This window comes from Cryptotermes secundus, unplaced genomic scaffold (genome assembly GCF_002891405.2).
Source record: "Cryptotermes secundus unplaced genomic scaffold, Csec_1.0 scaffold47, whole genome shotgun sequence".
Classification (NCBI taxonomy): Eukaryota; Metazoa; Arthropoda; class Insecta; order Blattodea; family Kalotermitidae; genus Cryptotermes; species Cryptotermes secundus.
In genome coordinates, this window is record NW_019721002.1 from 779,228 (window position 1) to 806,845 (window position 27,618).

Sequence of the window (27,618 nt, forward strand, 5' to 3'; positions counted from 1 at the left end):
AGAAAACTATCCTTATATACGATTTGCAGTAGCCATTTCAGTGTGTCTAGATTGACGGTGGAGCTGCTATGGCTACGCCTCGTTTTCCGCTTTGAATGGCGTCGGTTCGCCGTGAGTTTCTAGGAGCAGACTTTCAGAGTAAGTTCAGAACAACTTACAAATGTGTTCACAAGGCACGGAACTTTATAGGTCACGCCCTAAATTAGTTTCATAAAGAATTTATACTGCGTTTCGTAGTCTTAGGCCACAGAGAGACACGTGATACCTCAGTCAGTACGGTGACTAGGTTACAGGAGGACGACCAGGAAACTGGGGTTCGATACCCAGCAGGGGTAGCGTCTAGATGGGCTATATAGACTTACCGAGTTCATGTCCAGTGGTTACCAGGGTCTCTTTCCCTCAAAGTTAAAGCTGTTAGACCAAGAAACTGACACTTCCAGTGCCAACGTTAAGAATGCGTGGAGCTATACCTCCACTCGTTAGCACTCATATATATTCTTGGCCCAGTGACAGCTTCACCGCTTACCATTAGCCTTGTCAAAGTACAAACATTTTGTTGATTTTAATACTTTTACAAATAACTGGCATGAAGCCCGTTGTAATGTCAACAGAAGAAAATTTTCTTAAAAAGTAGGTAACCTCATAAATTTGCAAAGTTATGGAAAGATAAAAAAATGTAAATCTATCCCTGTAACAGGCCGTGGAGGCTCGTGGGTTTGTGAGACATTGAGGCTTCCCACATTATCTACACAATCGGCGCACAGATGGCTGTGAGCTCAGCCTTACGCGCCGGCCGCTCTTTACTCCCCAGGAAAATTCTTGGTACTCATTTCTGTTAGAGGCTGAGTCGACCCCAGGATCATAGTACGTCTGGTAGGATTAGGTGAACTGAAAAATCCTTCAAGCCCATCGCGAATCGAACCCTTGACATTCCGACTTGTAGGATAGCGCAGTTATGGAAAATAGTCGCATTAATAATAAGGCGCCAAAGCAGGCGGCGCTGCTGTCTGGGGATTTTTTTTGTAAGGTTTCCTCTGGAAACGAACTTCCTCAGAAATACATAACTTCCCTGATCCTTTGTCCACGCTTACCAGTGGATACAGTTCGAGTAAGGATTCAGTGTGACGTTTGCAGAAAAAGAGGACTTTGTTACCAGATGTAAACGTCATCACATGTAATGGACCAGCCGCGTCACCGGGGAATTGACTTCAGGGATGTTTCTGCGCTTTGGTCTCCTGATTTGGCTTATGAACTCCCGTGGGACTGGACGCGCAGGGGGAAGAGGACTTCGACTTACCTGGCCCTTCTTTGTTTTGAAGCTTCTGGATGTTCCGTGTGTATGCACTGGCAGTGCCGCGCAAGCGCAGTTGCCGCAGAGGCAAGGCTACCGACTCGTATTTCGGAGGTATTCGGTTCGAATCTTGGCTAGTATAACAGGTATTCTGCCTCAGGCGTTTCGTGGTTTTCTTAGTCCGTTTCACGGAAATTCCAGGACTGACAGCTTCGAAAAACAAGCAACAAGAAAGCCATACACAATTTTTGGAACATAAATGAGTCCAGAAACCCGATGTACAAATGGATACCATCATCTGCCACAAATCCCATCGCCCCTTGCGGCACGCACCGAGCAAGACAGAATGACAGGGTAAAGCATTTCTTGCTAAGTTCAACTCTGGAGAAAGGGGTGAAGGATATGTAAATAATCACGCCAAGAGGGATGAATCCTAAACTTATTAGGGAGGGTTGAAGAGATCTCCACCCATCCGTCTTCCTTATATATTACTGGGATACGGGAAACGTTAATTTCCGGGTTGTCTAAAAATAGCTCCACTTCCCGCGATTCCCTGTCTTGTGGCTCTTAGAAAAGGTGAAACGAAACTGTTATTTCCACGGAACAGAGAACTCCTTCCGGAACAAACATTCGTTCGGCTGACGAGGGAACTTAACGCCCCGGCTCATTACAGTGTCTACAAAAGCCCTGCTGCTGCACACTGCTCTGAGCCAGTGTTAACTTACGGCTTTGGACATGGAGCTGCTTGGCATAGCGACAAGATTCTGGGCCAGTATTGAGATAGGTGTGTTCTGTTCGAACCCAGATCGGGACACGTGCTAATTTGACTGATGTTTTTCGTGGTTTCCCTCAGTCTCTGTAGGCAAATGTCGTGACAGGACATCGATCGTTTCCTTCCAAATCTTTACCGTTTCACCACTCATCTGGCATCCCTAAGAACCGACGCTATTGATAGTGTCATAAAATTAACCAAATAACATTACGGCGCCCTACCTAAAGCAGCGACGTAATTCCCACCTCAGAAGTTCTCACCTCGGCTAAGTAAGTATAATTAATGGTAGGAAATGAGAACGGACAAAGCTGTTATGACCTCCAGTGTGACAACATTCATACCGAGATACATGGTAATGCGAAGTTTTTTTGTTTTTTGTTTTTTTGCTAGTGGGGTGGGACCTAAGTCCCTTGTACTGCGGCCACTTCTGGCCTATTGTACCAGCCCCAGATGATAGGTGAGGGTGATTGTGGAGCAATTGGTGGAATGAAGATTGGCATGGGAAACCGAAGTACTCGGAGAAAACCTGCCCCAGCGCCACTTTTTCCACTACAAATCCCACTTGACCAGACCCGGTGGGAAGCCAGAGACTAACCGCTTGAGCTATGGCGCGGCCTCATGCAGCATTTGGTTGGAATGTTGCTGGGGGTTGAATAAAACAGATGTGATAGGGTCTACCCACATGTTGTCACTTACAGAGTGCAGGGCAGAGGCTGCAACTCGATTTCTCTGAAATCCCACACTACGTATGACTCACATCCAGGAATTAAGGGTTCATATCCCGGAACGAGAACAACCCCTCTTCACTGAGATCTGGCGTCCTCATAGCGGTTTATTTTATTATTATTTAAATTGCAAATGGGCTCTTATCCGGTGGCAGTGGCCCTACAATAACACACCACACTCAAACAGCACACAGAACTACACACGTAATGAATACAATGCAAATACAATTACAACTAATACAATTTAATTTAATGGCGCCGTTAGCATTTGTACTATACAACGACGAGTGATGGGATAACTGACTGAATAAGAAGTAGAAGGGATTTGGAAGGAACCGGCCTTGACCGAATAGAGGTGCTATGCTTTTTTTTTTCTTCGGAGAACAGAGAAAGCCGTGCGTGGGTCAGGCTGGCGCTTGCCGCAGAGCAGTCTCGAACCCAGCTCCTCCCGAATGCAAGTGTCCGAGTTGTTCGGCGCGTGGGTGCACCGACGTTGCGGAAGAATCCATTGCCTCGAGATCCAGGATATAAATATTTTCCATTCAACACGGCATCAAATCCCAGAAGAAAACAATTTTCGTAGCCCTCCCTGTGGGAAACTCAAACCTGGAATGTATAAAAAATTCTTATTTCTGTAGGTAAACTCAACAAATTTGCTAACTGGCTAATTTATTCAACATTTAGTACGTTAATTAGCCGTGTCATAGCTCAGACCGTTAGTCGTTTCCACCGCGGCGCCCCGCGTTCGAACCTGGATCACGTCATATGGGATTTTTGGTGAACAAAGTAGCACTAGGTCAGGTTTTTTCCGAGTACTTCGGTTTCCCCTGTCAATTTTAATTCCACCGACTGCTCCACAGTCCTCACCATCTGACATCCGGGGTTGGTACAACAGGCCAGTTAGTGGCCGACGTACCAAGTGGACTCAGTCTCACCCCACTAAGGAAAATAGTAATAAAAAGTGCGGTAGTTGGTCCGTTAGGGACTAACTCCTTACTGTGCTGAGACCAGCATGCATTGTCAGCAGTATCACGTGATCATTTCCTAACATCCATCTCTCTTCATCTGTCTTTTTTGCAAATAGCTCTCTCAGCAAGCTTTAGCAAATGTCTTCTGATCCCTTTTTATCTCTTTCTCTGCAAACAAAAAGGAAATAAAGGAGAGGGAATGGCAAATGTCTTAATGTTAGAAGAAAAGTTTTCTTAAGGACTGCCAAAGATAATGGCTAGTGATCTTTCTTTTCAATAAATCTAATAATTTTTTAATGAATTAGAAGAAACCATGTTATGAAACAGTTCCAATGGATTCAGCCCGCAGCCAGGCACTGTCTGTCTTCCTTCAGCTGAAACCTGGAAACGTGCTCTGGAAGATGTAAGAACAAGTGTCGGAAACTTTTCAGAAGATAATAATTTGAAGCCCGTGTGCTTCTGCGCAGGTCCGACGCACCGCAATGGAAAAGAGTGGGCTGTAAAATTGTGCAGTGATTCATAGCAGTGACACAGGCGAGGGGAAAAGAAGAAAGTTTTGTTTCCTGCTGAAAGAAATTTCTTTCCTTGAATACATACATCAGAATAAAAGATATTTATTCACCCTACATCTGTAGCTCGAAGGAAAAGAAAGTAAAAGATTCCTCTGGAAAGAACCACTAAAGAGCGAGCGATGAATTGAAAGGGCTTATACCACCGCAGCTGTCAATAACTGTCAGGATGTTCCCTTCTGCAGAGGCTGGGTATGTGCAGTTGTTTGATCAGGAACCCCAGTGCTTAATTTTTTAATTTTCTTTAAATTCGCTTAGTGGGGGTTGGAGTCCACCAGGGTCCACTCGGCACGTCGGCTGGCTTATTGTAGCCTGCCCCGGTGATTATGATGATGGAGAATTTGGTGGAATGAAGATTGGCAGGGGAAACCGAAGTACTCGGAGAAAACCCGCCCCAGCGCCACTTTGTTCACCACAAATCCCACTTCACCAGACCCGCGGTGGGAAGCCAGCGACTAACCGCTCGAGCTACGGCGCGGCCACGCCAGTGTCTAGGTGTGGGGCGCACTCGGTAGTGACCACGGAGACTACACTGCCTACTGAGATGTGACAGCGACTAACCGCTCGAGCTATGGCGCGGCCACGCCAGTGTCTAGGTGTGGGGCGCACTCGGTAGTGACCACGGAGACTACACTGCATACTGAGATGTGACAGCGACTAACCGCTCGAGCTACGGCGCGGCCACGCCAGTGTCTAGGTGTGGGGCGCACTCGGTAGTGACCACGGAGACTACACTGCCTACTGAGATGTGACAGCGACTAACCGCTCGAGCTATGGCGCGGCCACGCCAGTGTCTAGGTGTGGGGCGCACTCGGTAGTGACCACGGAGACTACACTGCATACTGAGATGTGACAGCGATATTCTGTGACGACGTCATTTGCTCGACTACACTACATTACTACAGCGTCGGTTCTTAGGGATGCCAGATGAGTGGTGAAACGGTAAAGATTTGGAAGGAAACGATCGATGTCCTGTCACGACATTTGCCTACAGAGACTGAGGGAAACCACGAAAAACATCAGTCAAATTAGCACGTGTCCCGATCTGGGTTCCAACAAAACACACCTATCTCAGTACTGGCCCAGACTGTTGTCACTATGCCAAGCAGCTCCATGTCCAAAGCCGTAAGGCCCCCCATACACACACAGTTTGGCCTTCCGATCGACCTTACAGGCAAAACTGTCACAGTTTACCCCCTCCCTTTCCTCCCCATACACACGCAGATAAAGCGGCAGGCTTCATGCCACAATCACGGTCTTCCAGCCTATAATGTTGAGTCACGCACGTCACGTGCTACGGTCCTGCAGGCAGAACTGACGGACTGAGCGGTTTCCCACAGGCCAACAGTCCAAACGATTGGCCGGCCGGCCGCACCACACACGTCAGTTTTGCCTTTCAGTCTTCAACTGTGCAGGCCGAACTGGAGGCCAAACTGTGTGTATTGGGGCCCTAAGTTAACACTGGCTCAGAGCAGTGTGCAGCAGCAGGGCTTTTGTAGGCACTGTAATGAGCCGGGGCGTTAAGTTCCCTCATCAGCCGAACGAATGTTTGTTCCGAAAGGAGTTCTCTGTTCCGTGGAAATAACAGTTTCGTTTCTGAATATTTCGTTTCACCTTTCCTAAGAGCCACAAGACAGGGAATCGCGGGAAGTGGAGCTATTTTTAGACAACCCAGAAATTAACGCTTCCCGTATCCCAGTAATGTATAAGGAAGACGGATGGGTGGAGATCCCTTCAACCCTCCCTAATAAGCTTAGGATTCATCCCTCTTGGCGTGAATATTTACATATCCTTCACCCCTTTCTCCAGAGTTGAACTTAGCAAGAAATGCTTTACCCTGTCAGTCTGTCTTGCTCGGTGCGTGCCTCAAGGGGCGATGGGATTTGTGGCCGATGATGATATCCATTTGTACATCGGGTTGCTGGACTCATTTATGTTGCAAAAATTTTGTATAACTTTCATATTTCTCGTTTCTCGACGCTGTTGTCTAGAATATGTAACCTCGAATGGTAGAGTGATTGAATAATGGTGAATTGGAAAGGATTTGGAAGGAAACAATTGAGATGCCGTCCTGTCATCTCTCTGGAGGGATTGAGGAAATTCACGAAAATCCTTATTAAATTTAGCTGGTGTCTCCGCACAAATCCCAAGAGAACACCTCGGGAACGCAGTTCTACCGCGCTGTTGCTAAGCCATCATCAACGTCCTGCGGAAGTTATTCAGAAATGTATCTTCCGGATGGATTTTGTATGCCTTCACCCCTCATCCCTGCCCCTGCGAATGTGCCCCTAGTAACAAGAACTTGTGTAACACTTAAGCAACTTAATTTAACTCGTAAGGTCACTGATTCCTATGAAGACAAGTGGCGGTTCGAATCTCGGGAGAGACGATCTACAGTCTTACTGACTGACCAAATTACGGGAGAGCACTTCAGTTAGGCAGCCATCTGTCCCATCTGTCTTCTGGGATACAATGCCATACATTCCGCTGAAAATCTGCCGATGTTTCGGAGTCTCATGTCGTCCTTATCTTCAGTGTTGACGAGTAAATTAAACAAAAATAACAGCCTAAAACATAGAAAAAATCTGACTCTTCTACGATAAAGATGGAGGCTGTAATTTCTTCCGAAACGTCGGTTACCATTCACCGGACTACACGCCCTTACATAACGACTGATGTCACAATTTCAGGCCTCTTCCTATAGCATACAGCCCAAATACAGCCCGAGATTGCTAAGCGAGCCGTAAATAAACAGACAAGTAAACAAATAAATACAGTAAACATTTCAACTGTGGAGTCTGCCAGCGCGTGCCTCGCGTTCACAGTCCCGCGTTATTTATTCGTATAGCTTCATCTCTGGTCTGATAAATTACAGGGCGTAGGTTGGTGTAGTGGTAACGCTGTTCCAGAGGTGATCGGACGTGACGTCAGCTCTTCTGGCTTGTCCGGTCTGCTAAAGCCAACCGCATCAGTCCATAACAATTTCCATCCCAACTGATCGCACAACAAAAATCCCACCATTACCCTACGCGTGGGAGCCGGGATAGCTCAGTCGGTATAGCTACTAGCTACGGGCTGTACGACCGAGGGGTCGGATTTCGAGTCTCGGTAGGGTCAAGAATTGTCTCTTCTCCATGTCTTCCAGACCGGCTCTGGGGTCCACCCAATCTTCTATCCATAGGGTAAAGCTGCCGGGGCGTGAAGTTAACTACTGACCTCCAACTAGTACCGAGGTCAAGAAAATGTGCATCTATACATCCACTCCCCCATACGCCTTCACGGCGTAGTACTTTATTAGTTAAGTATAGGTACAACTTTACCTCTACTCTGCGCATTGACCTAGTATTTGCAGTGTCATTAAACAACGCATACACTACAAATCTGCACGGCATCATATAGAGGGCCGTATTCGTGATACCGCCGTCTTCAATGTCACTGTTGTTTCCATGGAAAAAAAATGAATTAGGTTAGTGATTGCTTTGTTATGAAGCTAATTGTGTGTTGGGTCGAACGCGATATACTGAACAGAGCCTCGCGGGGTAGGCAACACACAGAACAGACTGCGCGGCGCGGGGAGCGCGAAGATCAATAGTGACCCTCGCCTAACGCAACGGGAGACATCTTATCTTCCTTTTCGCCAAAAACGCAGAGTATATGTATCATTTCCACATTACAGCTAACCTCCCTGCGTTATTTAGCGACTCCGTATCGACTCTAGGAGATATTCAGTCCTGAGTCGGATCGTCATGCTGTAACTGGATAACCGTATTTCATAGCTACGTGAAGCTGCGTTCGTTATTCATATTATTGATGAAATGATGTTAGATCTATGGACTGAAACAGGTTGTGATGGGCGAGACATACAGCACACATGGAAGGGATGAGAGGATTAATTGTTAAACTCCAGGTGACTAGAACTAGCCATAGATGGGATGATAATATTAAGGTGGATCATGAAAGAATAGGTTATAAGGTTTTATCCTGGATTTTCTCAGTTCAAGGAAAAAACTTTTATATTCGATAAGATGTTGGAAATTTCTGGACAACCTGAGTTAGTTTTAGCTTCTCAAGAAACACTGTCTCCATTGAAATTAACATATTATAATTGCTAATATGATAATAATAATAATTATTGTTATTCCCGAAATAATTTTTTTCATTCATAATGACTCTTACACTTCCATATTTGAGGGTATCTCAGTCGCGATTATGAAGAGAACAATCTTCTGAAATTTAACGCCGTGTAGTCTGGTATAATTTCACTGATCTTGTAGAGGAATGTACGGGATCTTGGAGCCTGAAAATGGAGGCAAGAATATATTGCGCTCTGCTATCTGCTTGCTTACAATTCGACCCCTCCGAAACGTCGATGAACTTCTACCAGACTGCATGACGTCACACTCTTCGTTACGTTCAGAGTTCACGTGTGATACTGAATAATGCAGCTTGTGGCTTGAATACCGTGTGAAGTGTGGGCCTCCTCTTGCAGTTCGCGTGTACTGGAACGTATATAGGCCCCACTTCGAGGGGGGGTCTAATCGCAGCCTCTGGTTACTCCAAACCGCCCCCACTCCCATCATGTACAAAACTATCCCCTCCTTTACACACTCGCTTCTGCATTCTCTTCCCGAATTCCTCAAGGTGAATGCCTGTAAGAGTAAGAGGATCCTTCCGCCCCTCTGCCCGAATGGCTATTCTCCAAAAGGAACTGAAAGGATTTACACGAAAGTTGCAGTACCAAATGTAACATACGCCACTGTAACAGGTGCCAGAGTTTCATATTGAAATATACAGCCCATTACTTACTTACTTACTTACTCATGGAACTGAGCCTTTCTGGAGGAGCCGCCAATTCTGCAGCTACTCAAGAATTTCCCAGCATTACCGTGTTCACAAGAGCCCTCCACTGGTTTCTATCCTGAGCCAGAGCAATCCAATCAATACCATCCCATCCTATCTCTCTAAGATCCATTTTAATATTGTCCACACACCTACGCATTGGTTTTCCCAGTGGTCTCCTTCCTTCTGGCTTTCCCACCAATATCGTATATGCATTCCTCGTCTCCCCCATTCGTGCTACATGCCCTGCCCACCTCATCCTCCTTGTTTTGATCATTCTAATTATACTTGGAGAAGAGTACAAGTTATGAAGCTCCTCATTATGCAGTTTTCTCCAACCTCCTGTCACTTAATCTATATACAGCCCATACTGTTTGTTTATTCATGTGTTTCACTTCAGTTGATGCATTTGTTTTTAAGATTCAGTAGGCTCTCCACCAATCATTGCATTGCTTCAGCCATAAGCCCTTGGTCTGATTGGTTTTTAAGCCCTTCTTTTTTGTTTCTTCAGCAGAATCGAAAATATGTTGCCGCTATCCAGTTTTCTTTGCTTGGATATGGCGGAGAGACCAAATGGTAAATCTGGATAGAGTATGTACCATTTCCAGATGACGACTTCATCTCTGCGCCCATTGATGCAAACGCTATTGTTGAGTTTTGCTTTCTCATATGTTCTCTGCAGTAATTTCTTTCGCTTGTATCCCCTGTAAGCGGCTGTCGTAATGGAACCGCTAAGTGGCGCCTCCATCGGCGTTCCCGGGAACAAGTTACAACTGGCGAGGAGCGGAAATGTACCTCAGGGTTTTACGTGTGTGTATTTACTAGTGAGACTGTGTGAAAGAGTGTTAGGAAAATTGTACTGGTCAAATGTAGCCCCCACGTGAGGTCCGAGGTTCTCATGGCGGTGAGTGTGAATATAACTGCATATGAATTGAAGCTCTCTATCTCTGTCACTGTGGAGTTAGGATCCAAACTTTCGGAAGTTGTCTCCGTTTCTTCACTCAGGATCTGACATTAGCATGAAGACACGGAGGTTGCAGAACCATGTATGTGTTTATTTATCTCTTTGCATTTTATTCGGGGGCACGCGGTACCGTATCTGGGTGAGGCACTATGCTACAAGCCAGAAGGTCAAGTGTTCGATTCGGTATGAAATAATTGGATTTTTTAATTCACCTAATCCTTCCAGCCGCACTATAACCTTGGGGTCGACTAAGCCTCTAACAGAAATCAGTATCACGAATATTCTTGGGGGATAAGGGGCGGCCAGTGAGTAAGGCTGACAACCTCACCGCCATCTGTGAGCCGATTGTCTAGAAAATGTGGGATCCTCGACGTCTCATAACCCTGTGGGTCTCCACGGTCTGTTACAGGGATAGCTTTATTTTTTAACTTTGTATTTTATTCAACTTCATAATGAGAAATTCAGATTTTACAGTGTCAAGGGGTAGTTTGGTGACGAGCGAAGGACGGGCTGAGCAGAGTTATGTAGCGGTAAGAGCCAATTTGTATATTCGGGACATGGTCCGATCTTAGCCAGGATAACATGCCGGTTCAGTGGCTAGATTACATTCCAACTGCTTCCTTTCAAATCCTCTCCACTTCACCCTTCATCAGTCATCCTGACTGACTCATTGACTCTCAGCTTAATTACTGCTGGCCCTCGCCAGCAGTGTTTCTCTGCTCCGAGTCCCACGGCACTCACAACCATATTTTACTATCTGACGACTCTGGGAAGCCTTAGGCCACTTGGTGCTGTGTACTCTGTATATCGAGAGAACTTGAAGTAAGGCGTAGACTAAACCGAGTGTCCACAGTAATTACCACTTTCCTGCACTCAGTCATAATGGTCAGCAAACTCCGACTTTCCTGTTTCTGTGTCCCTTGTTCAGCTAATTGTAAACTTGTATAAATCATCAGTTCGCACAAAGCCTCGACCTTGCGATAAGTAATTATACCTGCAGGTCACGCGAACAGAGAAATGTTTTATCAACTTGGTTGGCTTAATTATCCGTGAGGAAATTAATTGAGGAACAGCTGGACGTATCGCAGAGTGGGAATTGCTCGCATCTACTTTGATGGGATGGTGATGAATGTTGTCGCCTGTACTCTTCTTGCTGTTCGTGTTTCAGCTGATGGGTTGAGTGCTGTAGTTAGTTATTGGAGAGGGTGGGTTTTCCCATGCACTGAGACCAGTATTGGTCCATTGTGCTTCCCTCTATGATATTCTACCAGTCTCTATACCCTACCGACATTGCTGCGCACCATCAGTCCCGACCGAGCCAGCGAGTTCGGCCTCTACTGGCTTGGCCGTATCTATAATGCTTCCCCCATCTATCAGAGGCGTTAGAAACTACTGTTGGGCGGGAAATGTCCTAGAATTTAGCTCAGTGACCTCCTTTGGAGATATGAGGTTCTTTTACGTGCCGTAAAGCTACGACACGGGACCCACGGCTTAAAGTCCCTCCCGGAGGACTTGTTCCCTGAATTTTTCCGCCCTTAAAAATTCCACGACTTCCGCCGGGTTTGAACCCGCGTACCACGAGTGATGAGGTGGAAACGTTACCTCTAGACTACGGAGGCCGCTTTGAGTGCTGTAAGCCGGCTGCAGTATTCACACACCGCTTCTTCAGCCGCTTTAGGAACTCCTCACGTCTCTCTGTTCCATGGCGTTGTATAAAGGTTCGGCCACACAGAGCGCTACGTACGCTATGTTCGCTATACGAACAGAAAAATATCTCTCTTTAGTGCCAATGTGACTGGCCACACAGACTTCCGCACGCTACGTACGCTATGTTCCCTATGTTACCTGCGTCGCAGAGTGTACACAGCGTACATAGCGAACATAGAGTAGCGCTCTGTGTAGCCGAACCTTAAGCATGCTACTCCTGGTAGTTTTTGTCTCGCTTTTGTTTTTACGTGAGCTTTCCTGATTAATCGGCATTTATTTACCATATGTTTAGTTCACATTAGATTACATACGATGAGGCTGAATCATTTTAGTTCTGCCTTTGTTTTCAGAGACTAAATTGTGTCTTCGTCTTCAGGTGTGTACCACGTACAATTGCATTAATATCACATCGCCACACATTTTTAGATCTTGTAGTTACTATAGGATTCTGACGATGGTGTATAATACACAGAGATATTGGGTTTTCGGACGTTATCCATCGTCCTGGTTTTAAGATAACTAAGAAAAACACGACGTTTCGGAAACTGGATCTGTTTCCGTGCTCAGGTGAGGGAAAACACCTATTCTGTTTGATCCATTAGAAAGTGCCTCAATCACTGGACAAGCGATGTTATAAAACACAAAGGTTATAAACACCTGAGACCAGGCTAAGTCCATGAGAGCTAATAAGAAAAATATACATTACAAATTGTTCCAAGCACGTACAAGCGTGGAACCAGGATAGATAGAGCCGTAGAAATGTTTAGATCTTGTTTACATTACCAGTGTGGACCTGGTGTGTACCTGAAGACGGAGACAGAACCCAGTATCCGAAACGTTCTTTAAAAAAAGTAGGAGTATGGGTGGTGTAGAAAGACAATAATTGGATTGATTTATGTTCGGAAAGTAAGTGAAGGAAATTTATCTTAATCACTGTAGTTAATTAATTAATTAAGCAATAAAAAATATGCAGTTACATGGAAACAGGAGCAGAGAATTATTATGAATTGCTTTCATGCCCAAAGCATTACGATGGAGTTCTCTCCCTTTCTTGTTTGTTGTGTCTTCTTTCTTCCTTATAATCCTTTTATCCTCTACTCCAATTCCTCATTTCCTCCTCCTCTTCAGTCTCCTCGCCCCCTCCCTTTCTCCTATCTCTCGCTCTCATCTGTTTCCTTCCTGTTATCTCAGACGGTGCCAGGCGGTTACTCGCCAGCTTCTGAGCGCTGAGGCTCGGGTTCAATCCCGGTGTACTTCATTTGGGGACTGTGGTGCAGAGAGGGGAACTGGAGCAAGTTTCTTCCCCCTTGACAGTCATTATCTGCAAATGTACCACACCCTTCTGTCATCAGGGGCTGGTACAGTGAGAGTCAGTCTCACCCCACACCTGCAGCTAGACAAGGGCGTACTTCCTGGTACAACTTCCGGTGCAGCTGTTCTGGAGTTAACAATCAAATCCGTTTTGTTTCTTCACGGAACTGTCCCTAGTCGGACTCTGTAATATTGAGTGATTGGAAATTGATAAACTGCAAGAAATTGGGAAAATACTGTCGTTGCCTAGTGCAAGCATTATCCTCATATATTTACCTGGAGTGACCGAGTATAAACATGTAAACCCTCAGACATGACAGACGGTGTCCTGGACAAAATTGGAACTGAGCGCCTAGTGGAAACTTGTCAAGGGAGTTACCGCTGGCCCATCTTCTTCGATAAACCCATTTTCGTGTCATAATTCCAGTTAATAATCAAAATAACTTAAGAGCACCCACCACCTCCCACTTGACGATGAATTTCACCTTGAGATCTGCAGATTGAAATATTTGGAAGGGAAAGAAGGAACATTTTTCCTTAAAGTGCACTGTATTCTGGGATGTGACGCCGTGTGGTTTTGTAGGCGTTCACCCATGTTTTAGAAGAACGCATCACCTGTGCCTTCAGTGCCGAAGTTCCTCCTTGCTTCCCTTACCCTTCTACCCTGAGGATGGAGGTCACGGTTTCGGAAACTGCTACCGGATTACACGGCGTCTCATCTCGGTTTCTTGAGAACCTCGTCTAAAAAGAAAAGAAATGGCTTATACTTTTATTTCTTTACGTTTCTCTCGCCCCAGTAAGTTTTCCAGGCTTTTAGCCCCCCCCGAGAACCCGCTTTTTCTTTCTCTGCTGTTATAACTATATAAGTTACAAGTCTAATAACCATTTCGTTTCCCTGTTATTATTCATATTTCAGTGAATTCCTTAAGCCGACTCAGCTTTGCAACTGACGGTTATTTGCGTAAGCACTTACAGTATTACGAAACATATAAATCTCTTTAAAAGCGACCTACCCGACTCCGTGTCTCTGCCTCTTCCCGCTGTTTACACGTTTAAGCTGAACTTATAAAGAATGTAAGTTTTAATGTACTTTGTGGGCGTGTGATTTATAATATTTTGAACAAAAATTCAGTACCGAAAGATGGAACATGCGAACATAGAAACATAACGCGGTAATTGGACGGAACTGTGTTCTGTTTTATAACGCAGTGTAGTTCGGAGACAGCTCTACGTTTCGAATGATTACATAGCCTCTATCTTCAGATCTCAATCTACGTGTGCGGTTTCTTACTTTGTTTACTCCTCCACCATGAAGATGGAGGCGTGACTTTTCTAACAATTGTTAGGTTCTCCCCGAAGTCCCGCGTTCTTCCTAGTTGCAGCGAGTGGGAACATGAATTCCTAGAAATGCGGTAAATGTTAGCTACATAGCAAGGCTCCGTGGGCTGTGGAGCCACAAAGAACATGTGCAGCTTACAGACCATATTGTCCCCAGAACCCCACCAGCCCCCACAGTGAAGCAGCCACTGAACAAATTCACATTGTATGGCTCTTTACGCTTTATGAACGGAGCGCATGAACAGTCTGAAGAGAGCTGAACACAGGGACGCTATCAGAGCACCCTCTTCACTGAGCTGTGTAGGGGTGAGAGTCTTACAGTGCTGAAGTGATGATGCGTCTGGTTTCTTTATCGGTCTGGAAACAGAATATCCTGACTAAAGTTTGTAGTGGTTTTCCTCAGTCCCAAAAATTACCTCCATACAGGCCATGATCGCTTCTTTCCAAATTAACTAAATAATAATTAATATGATTTATAAATAATAAATAATTATCTAAATAATACTATCAGCGTCATTAATATATTGACACATATATGAGTGTGATTATAGACGGGGTTTTCATTGGTGAACGGATTTGTTGAATAACAGGTGGTAACAACAAGTAACTATAACACTATACCTCTTTCTACACTTTACAGTTCACTAAAGCATACAGTCTAGTGTTCTCAGTGTTACTAGACGTTTCCTGGTAACGGCTATAACAATAGCTATACCTCTCTCCCCGGCTCAAGTCCCGTCTTCACAGACTCCCGTATAGAACTCGCTAAGCTCTAGCCTTGTTCTCTGCTTATAACATCTCAGCACGGGCCACATACAAACCACAGCTCTTCTATTGTTGCACTTGCGTCTGTTGTCGAGGGAACGTGTTTACCGAGCCGTTGCCCATATCCGCCCATCTCGTGGTCGTTTCGTAACGGCGGCGGCTCTATACGCTACAATATGGTTAACCATATATATATATATATGTGTGTGTGTATATGNTTACAGAATCCACATATTCCTGCCAGTTTTAATATCTATTTTGTAATCAACAAGTGTGTAACCCCGGTCAAAGTTTGACACTTCTCTGGCCATTATCTCCGTAACCGTTCAACTTTGGACATAGGTGTTTTGGGTTATATCGGCATACTTTAACATAAGGAACACCCTCCCGAAGTTTGGCACATTCCTCCTGGGACACCCTGTATATATGTATGTATGTATGTAGTTGGTTGAGGCACTATGCTATAAGCAGGAGGGTCGCGGGTTCAAGTCTGATGAGGTCATTTGATTTTTCTCAGTTGACCTAATCCTTCCAGCCGCATTATGGCCCTGGGGTCGCTTCAGCCTCTAATAGAAATGAATACCAGGATTCTTCCGGGGGGTAAAGGGCGGCCGGCGCGTAGGGTTGATAACCTTGCCGCCATCTTTGAACCGATTGTCTAGAAAATGTGGAAACCTCGACGTCTCACAACCCTATGGGCCTTCTTGCCCTGTTACAGGGATAGTTTTACATTTCTATGTATGTATGTATTTACGCATATACGTACGGTCAGTTTTATGTCCTTTCCGAAGGGGACGAATTTGAAAATGAGCAAGTAGTTTCGTCACGTCCGTCCGTTGGTAGCAGTTCTCACATACGCAAATATCGATTTGGACGAAATTTGGTATTGCAGGCCGAAGATACAGCAAATTGCGTAGAAGCAGTTCGATTTCGGTTCATTTGAACCGTTTTAAGAACCACTTCACTCGGTGCCCCGAATGAGCACTGCGGTATATAATTTTATTTGTTTAGCAGCTGCGGATGAAGCTGCGTATATTCCGATTCGCCCCATGTTCTGGCGTTAGGCCCTGTCGTCTGCGGATTCAGCTGGCCTCATTCGGCATGATGCACTGTCAGGGCAACTATTGTGTTTCTAAAGAAGGGGGAGACATTCTTGGCCATTTGAGCGACTGACAGCTTCTCAAGAAGAACGCCCAGCGTGGGGGATGACCACACGTGAAGTGTGTACCTCTACAGAAACGCATCCCACATGACATGGTTTACAGCCGAGTTCCCGAGTGGCTCAGTGTCTGTCGCGTGGGTTGCAGCAGTAGGCCTCTAGCCCTGCCAGACCGCTGAGGGACAGTCATGCGGGAAGAGCGGGAGGAGACGGTACAGTAAGTTGAGAAGTAAGAGATAGAATAGAAATTAGAATAACATGAGAAGAGAAAGAGGAATGGAAGAGAGAGGAGAGCGAAAGAAAGGGTTGGAATAAGACGGAAAAGGAGAATAGGAAGCAAAGAAGAGGAGAGGCGGAAGAGGAAAAGGGCAGACACATGAAGGCATTGCGTCACTCTTTTCAGAACTCAAGCCGTCATGATAATTGCCCATTTTCGAAATCAGATTTCTCTACTGCGGCGTGGGGGTTGAAGTATTTTCGCGATGAACCCTGACAGAACGCTCCCAATTATGATCCCCTAATGGGAAGTCCACTTCATGGCATGCGCGCCCACTACCCGTGGCTATAACAACGAATTCCTTGTTTCTTTGTATTGCTGTCGAAACATCCACTGCTGTTTGTTCAGCGCAGAGCAAACACAGATGCTTGTATACATAGAGTTTGTGTTGTTTTGCGTGTTGCTTTGAAGGAATTGTATATTCAGTCCGTTTTTATCGTTTGCCTGTGTATTGAAGATATAAATGGAAAATATTACTCCTGTGGGCTATGTATTTTCCTGATATTTCCCTCTCTGTTTTTTCAGATCCCTATGAAGGTGGTATACGCTTACTTGAGGCACATTTTGTCACGACTCAGGATGTGAGACTATAGGGCAGGTGTAGCCTGGATATTGAGTTAACTGACCACTTATACACGGAGTGTATCTGTGTGTTCCGTGTGGTTCTCACAATAAATAGCATTAACAGGTCGTATCTGTGTGTTCCGTACGGTTCTCACAATAAACAGCAGCTGTTTCCCTAAACAGCATTAACCGGTTGAGCTCTGTAGCGGAGACGTAATGTGTTTCCTGTGAGGTGAATTCTTATATAAACTGCATTCTGCCCACAGAGTGTATCTCTGTGTTCCGTATGGTTCTCACAACAAACAGCGACTGTGTCCCTGAACAACATTAAGAGGTTGGACTCTGTAGCGGAGACGTGATGTTATTATTAACATAACAGTGTACCCACCAATCACAACTATTTTCTTTTTTCAATATTGATGTTTATTGAAACATTATCCCCCTACGCGTTTCGGTCTTTCGACCACCATGCGTTTTCTAGATAATCTTGTAATGTAAGTACAAACAATATATATATATATATATATATATGTAAGTACGAGTATGTATACATGCAAGTACTCAATGTTTTATATATATATATGTGTGTGTGTGTGTGTGTGTGAATACAAATACGACTAAAATATTTATCGTCAGTTGGCAAAATCCTTGAAACATTATAACTTCTTAGTTTTAAAGGGGTTGTCTTATTTTTATTATGTGGGGGTTATTATGGGTGGAATGGTGTGGGGGGTAAAATGCGATTGTTTTGGAATTCCTTTCCATGTTGACATGGATATGCCTTATTATTATCTGTGGTGTTGTTATATGCTCAAATTTAGTAAGCTAGGACGTTCTGCCGATATAGGCGATTATTATGTTGCTGTTGGCAATGGGCGCGTGTTACGTTGCATGGGCAGGTTTATTTTATATTCTGTGGTAGGTTTCTTGGTCCTGGTTTTGTTATTGCTGTTGGATATTAGTATGGTGATATTACGTTGGGGTTTCAATTTTGTTATTCCTGTAATGATGTATGCCCGGTTGCATTGTTGAGAGTTAAATGACGGGTTTCCTGCGAAGTACGAACTGAATTTTTAAATATTTAAATAAAACTGTTTAATAGATCACTTGCCCTAAATTATTTTCCTACACAATGGAAAGAGGCAAAAATTATTATGCTTCCGAAACCAGGCAAAGACCATACGTCCCCACTAAATTATAGACCAATAAGCCTTCTAAATTCTTTAGGTAAACTTTTAGAGAAAATCATTCTAAAAAGACTAAACTTCGAACTTAGGAAGCTGCAAGCTATCAGAAATGACCAATACGGTTTTAAAAGAGGCCACTCCACAACACATGCGTTGTTAAGGAATGTGGAGCGCATTACGCACGGTTTCAACAATAACAAAGCTACAGTAACCTTATTCCTGGATATTGAACGAGCATTCGACAAGGTCTGGAACACCGGGATGATTGCTAAACTCATTTCGGCCAAAATTCCACCTCACTTCATTCATATAATACATAACTACCTCCAGAATCGATGCTTTTTTGTAATGCACAAAAACTATTATTCAAACCTACGCCCCATTCAGGCCGGAGTGCCTCAGGGCAGCTTACTTGGACCCACACTCTTCAATATTTATATTAATGACATTCCTTCAATTGAAAATGACTCCAACATAGCCATATCGGTCTATGCTGATGACACGAATATTAGTGTTCGGTCAGGCAGCATAGATATAGCAGTCAGAAAGTTAAACTCTGCCATACGCCTCTTAGAACCATGGTTCCGGAAGTGGAGAATACATATTAATGCAAAAAAGTGCACAATTACACTCTTTTCTAAACGACTGCGACATCAGGGCTGCAGTAAGCATCAAGTAAAGATTTTTAACAAAACCATATCTTGGACTAAGGAAACGAAGTATCTTGGTGTTACACTTGACTCAAAATTAACCTACCGTACCCACATATCCTGTATTTTGCGCAAAGCTAATTACAGACTCAGACAACTGTATCCTATATTAAATAAATCCTCCACAATTGACATTAATTTAGCGTTGGTAATTTATAAATCACTCCTCCGTTCCATATTGTCATATGCCTCCCCCGCGTGGGGCTATGCTGCCAACACTCACATAAATAAATTACAGACATTTCAAAATAAAGTCCTCAGGATAATAACAAAATTGCCGAGGGTAACACCAATTACAACCTTACATGAACAGACGGGAATGTCATCAATAAAAAGTCATTTCAAGAGGTTAGCGAGGACATTGTACCAGAAATCGGTAACCAGCGAAAACAGTCAGATTCAGGCACTAGGACACTACGATCCCACTGGTGATAAACATCTGCGTCCCTTATCCCTGCTTGCAAGATAATCAGCTTTAAGATCTCTTTACAGGTAACCGGATGATTGCAACTCCCTAAATGCCCAGTACGCCCGCGGCCACATCGACCAATCACCACACCTATGCTGGACAAGAAAAGTAGATGTGATTAAAAAAAAATTGTAATTATAAAATCTTGTCATTGGACGAGCAACAACCCTTTGCCCCTTCACAACAGTGATTTAAATTTATCAACTTGAACAGTTAAAACCCTTTACAAATGTGATACACAAATGTTTGCTGCTCATCCAAACTATGCAAAAAAAAAAAAAACTGTAGAAAAACAAATGTAAACTTTTGAAATAAAGGAACAGGACACACAGGGTCTAATGTTAGGGTTCGCGTATTTAAGCCGGACTGCTGGCTAGAAGTCAGTTTGTATCCGGAAGGTCCTGAGACCGGCCAGCTCGACCAAGGTTTTCCGTGGTTTTCCTCGGTACTAGAGCAAATGCTGAGTTGGTACCCAATTCCACGTTGCACTGCATGCCTCACATGCAGCCCTCCCATTGTTAACATCAAAATTTCGCCTTAATATAGCCCTCCCAACGTTAGCAAAAACAAACAAACAAAAATCAGATTATATGCTCTATCTTTACCAGAAGGACAAGCGGGCACTGCCTGGGAACCTTCAAAATCTGAAATATAGTTTCTTCCCCCCCCCGCCCCCAATGTAGTGTCTCTCACTACGACCACCACTTCTTCTCTCTCTCTCTAGTTTAGTTATGCCCGTACAACTACACATAGCTTTTGTTCTGGATACAGCTGCTGGGATTCTGCGTGATATAGCGAGGTGTCAGGCTCCACCCTGCGCCGTCTGATGGATGCCCTCTGCAGGTTGTTGCACTTTGCTCTTGGGTCAGACTCTGGCAAGTCTCTGGCTATCCTAAATTTCCGCAAGGAAAGTAAAGCAACATGTTAACCCCTAAAAGCAAAGTTATTACCGCAAGTACCTCCTGTTTCAACAATTAAAAACTCAGCATCCTGGTCACAGTGCCTTGTGCCCTTCCTAATATCTGAGATTAAAAGCGATGCACAATATTTAACCGTTTAAAACCCACCGGTTGCTATATGTACCACCTACTTTAATAGTAACTCTGTTGTTTGCCCACAGATTGTATCTGTGTGTTCCGTATGGTTCTCACAATAAACAGCGACTGTTTCCCTAAACAGCATTAACCGGTTGGGCTTTGTAGCGTAGACGTAATGTGTTTCCTGTGAGGTACGGACTGAATTCTTATATATACTGCATTCTGCCCACAGAGTGTATCTGTGTGTTCCGTATGGTTCTCTCAATAAACAGGGACTGTTTCCCTAAACAGCATTAACCGGTTGGGCTTTGTAGCGGAGACGTAATATGTTTCCTCTCAGGTACGGACTGAATCCTTATATACACTGCATTGTGCCCACAGAGTGTGTCTGTGTGTTCCGTATGGTTCTCACAATGAACAGCGACTGTTTCCCTAAACAGCATTAACCGGGTGGGCTATGTAGCGGTGACGTAATGTGTTTCCTGTGAGGTACGGACTGAATTCTTATATATACTGAATTCTGCCCACAGAGTGTATCTGTGTGTTCTGTATGGTTCTCACAATAAACAGCGACTGTTTCCCTAAACAGCATTAACCGGCTGGGCTTTGTAACGGAGACATAATGTGTTTCCTGTGAGGTACGAACTAGAACTTTATGTTTCGTAACATTTGAGTTCCATGGGCCTTCCTGATGTATATCTAAATCAAACACTTGTTGTTTGTCTTTATGTATGTTAGTACGCAGAGTTAGTTTCAGTTAGGAGCAGAACGAGAAAATGAGCATGGGTAAACAGCTGCAGAAGGTAAGAGGGCGCTATATCCCAGAGAAGCAGACATTACATAACGACCGCAAGCACAGCTGACCGTACTGCCTTATTCTGCAGTTTATTACTGACATAGTTTTCTTTCCAGAAATTTAAAGTATTTTCGGTTAAGCATTTGTTTAAGAATTTTTTCTTTATAAAGTAAAAATTACTGCACGTGTAGAAACATCGTTTTCTCAATACATGTTATATTCTAAATTCAACAAGTGATACCGATATTTGAAACAAAGCTCCTATTAGAAAATTCAAGGCGTTCTGTACCAGTTTTGACGGTTTGTACGAATGTGGTTGTGCAGCGAACAAGGCAGGTGTTCAGTTACGTGATACACGTGCGTGATTCAAATTAACCGTGCCGAACAGCGTTATTTCAACGCAGTGAACACCAAAGGGACAGCTGACATGCTTCATCACTTCGTAATAATTGAGGTGAGCTTAACATCTCAATTTACTTGGAGTTCAGGAGAATTACTCGTGCATTTGAATTGGTCTTTCAGCTGGCAAATTGCATAAATCAAGTCGGAGAGGGGGGGCGATAATTAAAGGTGGAAGGGGAGGTGATCTGTACCACAGCTCAATAATCTTCTGATCCGGTTAAAATTTATTGCAACCACCGTTTTCTTTTTCAGGTTTAAAATCTAGGAGTTAAGAAATTGTACAATTCAGATTCTGTGCCAGATGAATCCATTCTACAGTTTCACACCCTGTTCTTTTACGTCAGTTTTTATATTATCATCTCATATACGTCTTTCACCTCAAAATCATCTCGAATCTTATATGCATTTCTCCTCTTTCATTTTAGATTAGGTTTAAACTCTGGTTTCTATCATCGGATCTTCTGCTTAAATCAGGGGTCATATTATGTGATGTTCGTGGTGGATGAATTGGTACCCTGGCGGGTATTTCTCGGTCAGTCATCGTTCCATGATTGCTCCACACTCATCTATCACGCCCTCCACCCTGTGCGATAACCCTGACAGGTAGCACATTATCATATCCTCGGTGTTTATGCAGGGTGCTTCATCCCCAACCCACCATTTAGCTAGGAACAGAGCGAGGAATTTACGAAAATTCGGCGCATTGCGGAAGCAGAAAATGTCCTCGCCATTCGAGCCAATCAAGCAACCAACAAGAAACTATTTCCAGGTTGCTTGGCTTACTCTTCGACTGCAAAAATGGCAGTAGTACTCGCTTCCGAAACGTCAGTAAATTTGTGCACACAAGAGAAGTTCTTCAGTGTTGATCTGGAAACTGCATTACTCGCTGCGGACATCTTTACAGTTGGTCTCCAACAACTCAGTATATTTCGTGCAAAAAATACAAAGTTATTTCTCCGTATTCACGATCCATTCCCTACCGAAATTGTTTTCCAACCCCCCCCCCGATGCCTTGTTTAGTTTGATCTGTATTTTCAATAACCCGGAAAGTGTTGCAAAAAGCTTTTCTTTGTTTTATTCAGTCATTAGTACGTCTCGTCCGGAGATAGTGACTAGCTCTATCGATTGAGCCTAACAGAAACACTGATTTTACCCAAGGACGTGTATAGATCCTCGCCTCCGAAACGTCTTTTCCTGTAAGAATTAAGAGAAAGATAATATTAAAAAAATTAATTAAGACTCGATCACGTGGTCCCAAAAACTGTCTACTAGCCATTTGTCTTTCACTTCCCGTCTTATTCTACCCTGTGTTAAGACCAAAATTGAAATAGCGTCATTAAGTAACACATCAAAAAGTCCTGTAAACTTCGACTGTCCTTTAACAAGTAACTGTTTCCCCTTACATTTTATGCGTGTCAAACGTGGATTTCCTTGGGCATTAACTCATTTAATTTAATTTACTTAAAAGATGTGCGTACTGTTTTTTTCTTATTTTTGCAGGAGAGTTCACTCTGAAAATACAAACAAGTTTTCTATCTTAAAATCCTCTTCAAGTTGCCTTTAGTAATTAAATGAACATTTTAGAACGATAGGTTCTTTTCAATTCGCCAGTTCCACAGGGATGTCGCCGCTCACTCAAGCCCTGCTGCATTGTATGTGTACTTATCTGCTTCAACCTGTGCGCCAGTCCCTGTGGAAACACAGAGTTTCATCTGACCTCGTTCTGTTTACTGAGGAGCTTCGGCAGCCGCGTCTCAGAGTTTTCAGTGTTGCCGATACACCAGCTTTATGTATTTGATTCGTAACGTAGTTTATTTTCCAGAATGTAAAACGTCCATGTTTTATTCAGGGTACTTGGGAAAATAGAGCAAAATGGGGAGATCGTGAAACATTCGTTCTGTGTCGGAATTAGCTAGAAGGGAAACATTCACAGAGCCTCTAATGCCAGATTAAATTGCGGCAAGAATCCACTTCACAAATGTTTGTTTTTTTCTTTTCCCATTTCCTGTGTAAAAACATATAAATTAAAATACACACACGTAATGATATTGAAATACCAATTCACTTGTTGTTGCCTGTGGCTGTAAAATTTGTTCTGTACCTCTCTGTCTCTCTCTCTAAGGGCAGAACATCAGGCCGCGCCATAGCTCAAGCGGTTAGTCGCTGGCTTCCCACCGCGGCGGCCCTGGTTCGATCTCGGGTCTGTTCAAGTGGGATTTGTGATGGACAAAGTGGCGCTGGGGCAGGTTTTCTCCGAGTACTTTGGTTTCCACTGCCAATCTTCATTCCAGCAATTGCTCCACAATCACCCTCACCTATCATCTGGGGCTGGTACAATAGGCCAGAAGTGGCCACAGTACAAGGGACTTAGTCCCACCCCACTAGCAATAAAAAGGGCAGAATGTAGAGTGAGGGTGTCTGAGGAAAATATTTCGTAGAAGAGTACACGATAGGAAGGAAGCTAAAGGAAACAGCGGAACGAGAAGTGTGCTGATGTGCCCTCGTCACAACGCAATTTTACTGCGAGCTGCTAAGGGAAACTGATCACAGTAGCCGCACGGTCTAAAGTATGAACTGTCTTTGCCCGCTCGAACACTGAGGTCGTGGGTTAGAATCCCACTCGAGGCATGGGTGTTTGTCTATGTTTATTCTATGTTTATGTTGTCCTCTGTAGGTAGCGGCCTTGCGGCTGGCTGATCCCCGATCCAAGGAGTCCTACTGACTGTATTAGGATTAAGAAACTGAAGTGAAACGAAGCGTTTCACGGATGCCCTCTGCTCCAGAGGGAACAGCAGAAATACGGATGAATGCTTATGAGAATAAACTGAGTGATACGTGCAAGACGAAGGTGAGATATGAGAAGAAAGGAAAGAAATGACATTGGAGACACAGACATAGATGGAAGGATAATATTAATAAAGACGTGGGACTTATGTGGACTGGTGGTGACGAAGATTATGATAGTAATAAGAATTTCTGGATTCAGATTTATAAGCCGGATAATAGGTGAATTTGGACTTAACAATTCCAGCAGAAATATAAAAGGACTGGCATGTCTTTGTCTCGAACCCAAAACAAATAACACAGTGACAAGACAATAAAGTCGCAAGTACAATGAACTCGTTTAAGTAGCTTGTATGCTGAGTGTGTTATGGGGCTGCATAATGTAGATCCTAACATTGATGTAGCAGTCCTCGCAAACACGAATTTTAGCCAGCGAAACGCCGTGGAGCACGCTGCAATAAAAGGGCATATTATCCTCGCTTTACCCGAACCTTTATATGAGAGTGGATGTTGGACAGCAAAAGCAAAAAGATAAAGCCGGAGTTAGAGCCGCTGAAATTAAATTCATGAGAAAAACGGCGAACTGTATTTGAATGAAATGTAAAAGGAAATTAAGTCATATTGAAATAATTAAAAAAACAGGAACCGTATTGGAGAGCGTCTCTTAATGTCAGACAGAACAGATTCAGGACGTCCACAGGACGCAAAGAAACAGACTTTTAGAAAGTAATGACTTTATGGTGTGCTTGAAAAGGTTCCGTTTTTGGCCTTATGTGAATTAAGCTTTGTACAGAGTTCAAGAATGGTGGAGCTATGTATTCACTCTTGAATATGTCTTCAAGACGTGGTGTTTAATTCATTAAGCACAAAGACAACTTTACCTCTTATTTTAATAATTCAATGTGGCTAAAACAGTAGCCGATCGGTCTAAGACATGCACTGTCTTCGCTAGCTCGTAAACCGGGATCGTGGGTTCGAATCCCACACAAAGCATACATGTTTGGTGTGTGTGTATACGTTTATTCTGTGTTTGTGTTGTCCTGTGTTTAGGTACAGGCCTTGCGACGCGCAGATCACTCCTCCAAGGAGTCCTACTGTCTCTAAACGATCATGAAACTGAAAATCAGAGGTCAGGGCCCAAGGGGGCTGTAGAGTCAGCGAAAAAAAGGCTGAAAATCAAAATGGTTGATTATTGTTACATAAAAACATATCGTAATCGGTCAGTATATATATATATATATATATATATATATAAATACACATGCAATATTAATATTATCGAAGCATTTCTCATGCCGAGTTTAAGAAAAAAATATTTATTAGCGGTTCATTACGTACATAAAAAATTCCATCGTTGAATTTATGTAGAGGATCTTTTGTAATCCTTTTTCTTTTCCTGTTTCTACTGCCTTTGTCTCGCCAAGTTCAATGCTGTGCCTGTAACGAGGTAAAGTCTATATCCAGGGGCAGTGTTGGTGTCTTGCTCCGTTGTACTTTGTCGTGTGGTCTGCTGGATACTGGAGAAATGAGGTGGGACAGTCACTTTGGAAGGAAGCCAGATCTGCGGTGGCCAGCAGACGCGTCGCGACGCTCACCTCTTGCCCACGCTTCCCATGATTACATTCGCTTTCAAATTTCACTGAAGTTAATACGGAAGTCAGAAAACAGATGGCATCACAGACTAAGCGCAGGCCCATCTAGTGATACGTGTTGCCAGGTCTTCTGACTGAGGACTTCAGTTGTTTCCTTCATCTCGTCCAGGGAAATGCTTCGACTTTACCTTCAACTGGGAGGAGACAGTCTGTAAGCTAATTCATTATTAGGATTCTGTCTCGATTCCCCACAATGCTGTATTTGAAGCTGCGTCGCTAAATGATATACTTACTTATGGAGCTGAGCCCTTCTTGAGGAGCCGCCAAATCTGCAGCTACTCAAGAATACCCCAGCATTTTATGGAAACTGAAAGTGCATTACCGTGTTCACAAGAGCCCTCCAGTGGTCCCTAACCTGAGCCAGATCAATCCAATCCATAACATTCCGTTTTATCTCTCTAAGATCCATTTTAATATTGTCGACCCACCTACGCCTTGGTCTTCCCAGTGCTGTCTTTCCTTTTAGTTTTCCCACCAATATCCTATATGCATTTCTCTTCTCCCCAATTCGTGCTGCATACCTTGTCCACCTCATCCTCCTTGACTTAATCATTCTAATTATACTTGGAGAAGAGTACAAGTTATGACGCTCCTCATTATGCAGTTTCCTCCAGCCTCCTGTCTGCGCTAAATGACAAGAATTAATAATTCAACCTTGTTTACATACAGCTTTCCGTCAATACTGTAACTATTTATATCTTCCTTCACATTTGCCTTCGCTATTAACACAACATGTTTCGGCGCCAAACGGCCATCCTTAGGTGTCCAATGACGCCATTTTTGTTTCATCTCTATAGCCAGGAAAAAACTATCTCCTGAGATATAACGCCATGTAATATCTTGAAAGTAAACCGACGTTTCGGATTATGGCGCCTGCTCCGGTCTGAACGCTGGTATCTGTCTTTGCCTTATTCTTCGAACCTAAATTTAGAAATTGTATGTTGCTCCGAAACGTCGGTTGACTTTCAGAAGACAATATGAAGTTGTATCCTGAAGATGTAATAACCTCAAACCCTAGATACGAAACACGGATGTATGTGCTGAGTGCTGTATGCGTTGCTAAATTAGTTATTCTCGTGTTTCAGGGTAAATCCTGTGTGAGCTTCTAGCTGTGGATACCTGCACACAGCGGCAAGTTGAAGGTAAGCCGTGAGTATGAAGCTTAGTAGACACAGTAGCAGTATTACAATCTCAACGTATTTGCCTAACAACGAAACAGTCGTATGAAGGTTGCTGTCTTCTGAGATGTGTCGCCGTGTAGTCTGGTAGAATTTTACTGACGTGTCGAACATATTGTCAGTATCTTCTATATCCAGTATGCCTAAGTCGACT

At 43.8% G+C, this 27,618-nt stretch overlaps 1 protein-coding gene across 2 annotated transcripts in view; it reads left to right on the plus strand.

Annotated features, from left to right (window-relative positions):
• The window catches only part of LOC111874418 (somatostatin receptor type 5), a 275,264-nt gene that overhangs the window by 56,657 nt on the left and 190,989 nt on the right, over nt 1-27,618 (plus strand). For both annotated transcript variants that reach the window (XM_023869917.2, XM_023869923.2), the window contains exon 2: nt 27,372-27,428. The gene's annotated coding sequence lies outside the window, so the exon portion shown is untranslated. The remainder of the gene's footprint in view (nt 1-27,371; nt 27,429-27,618) is intronic.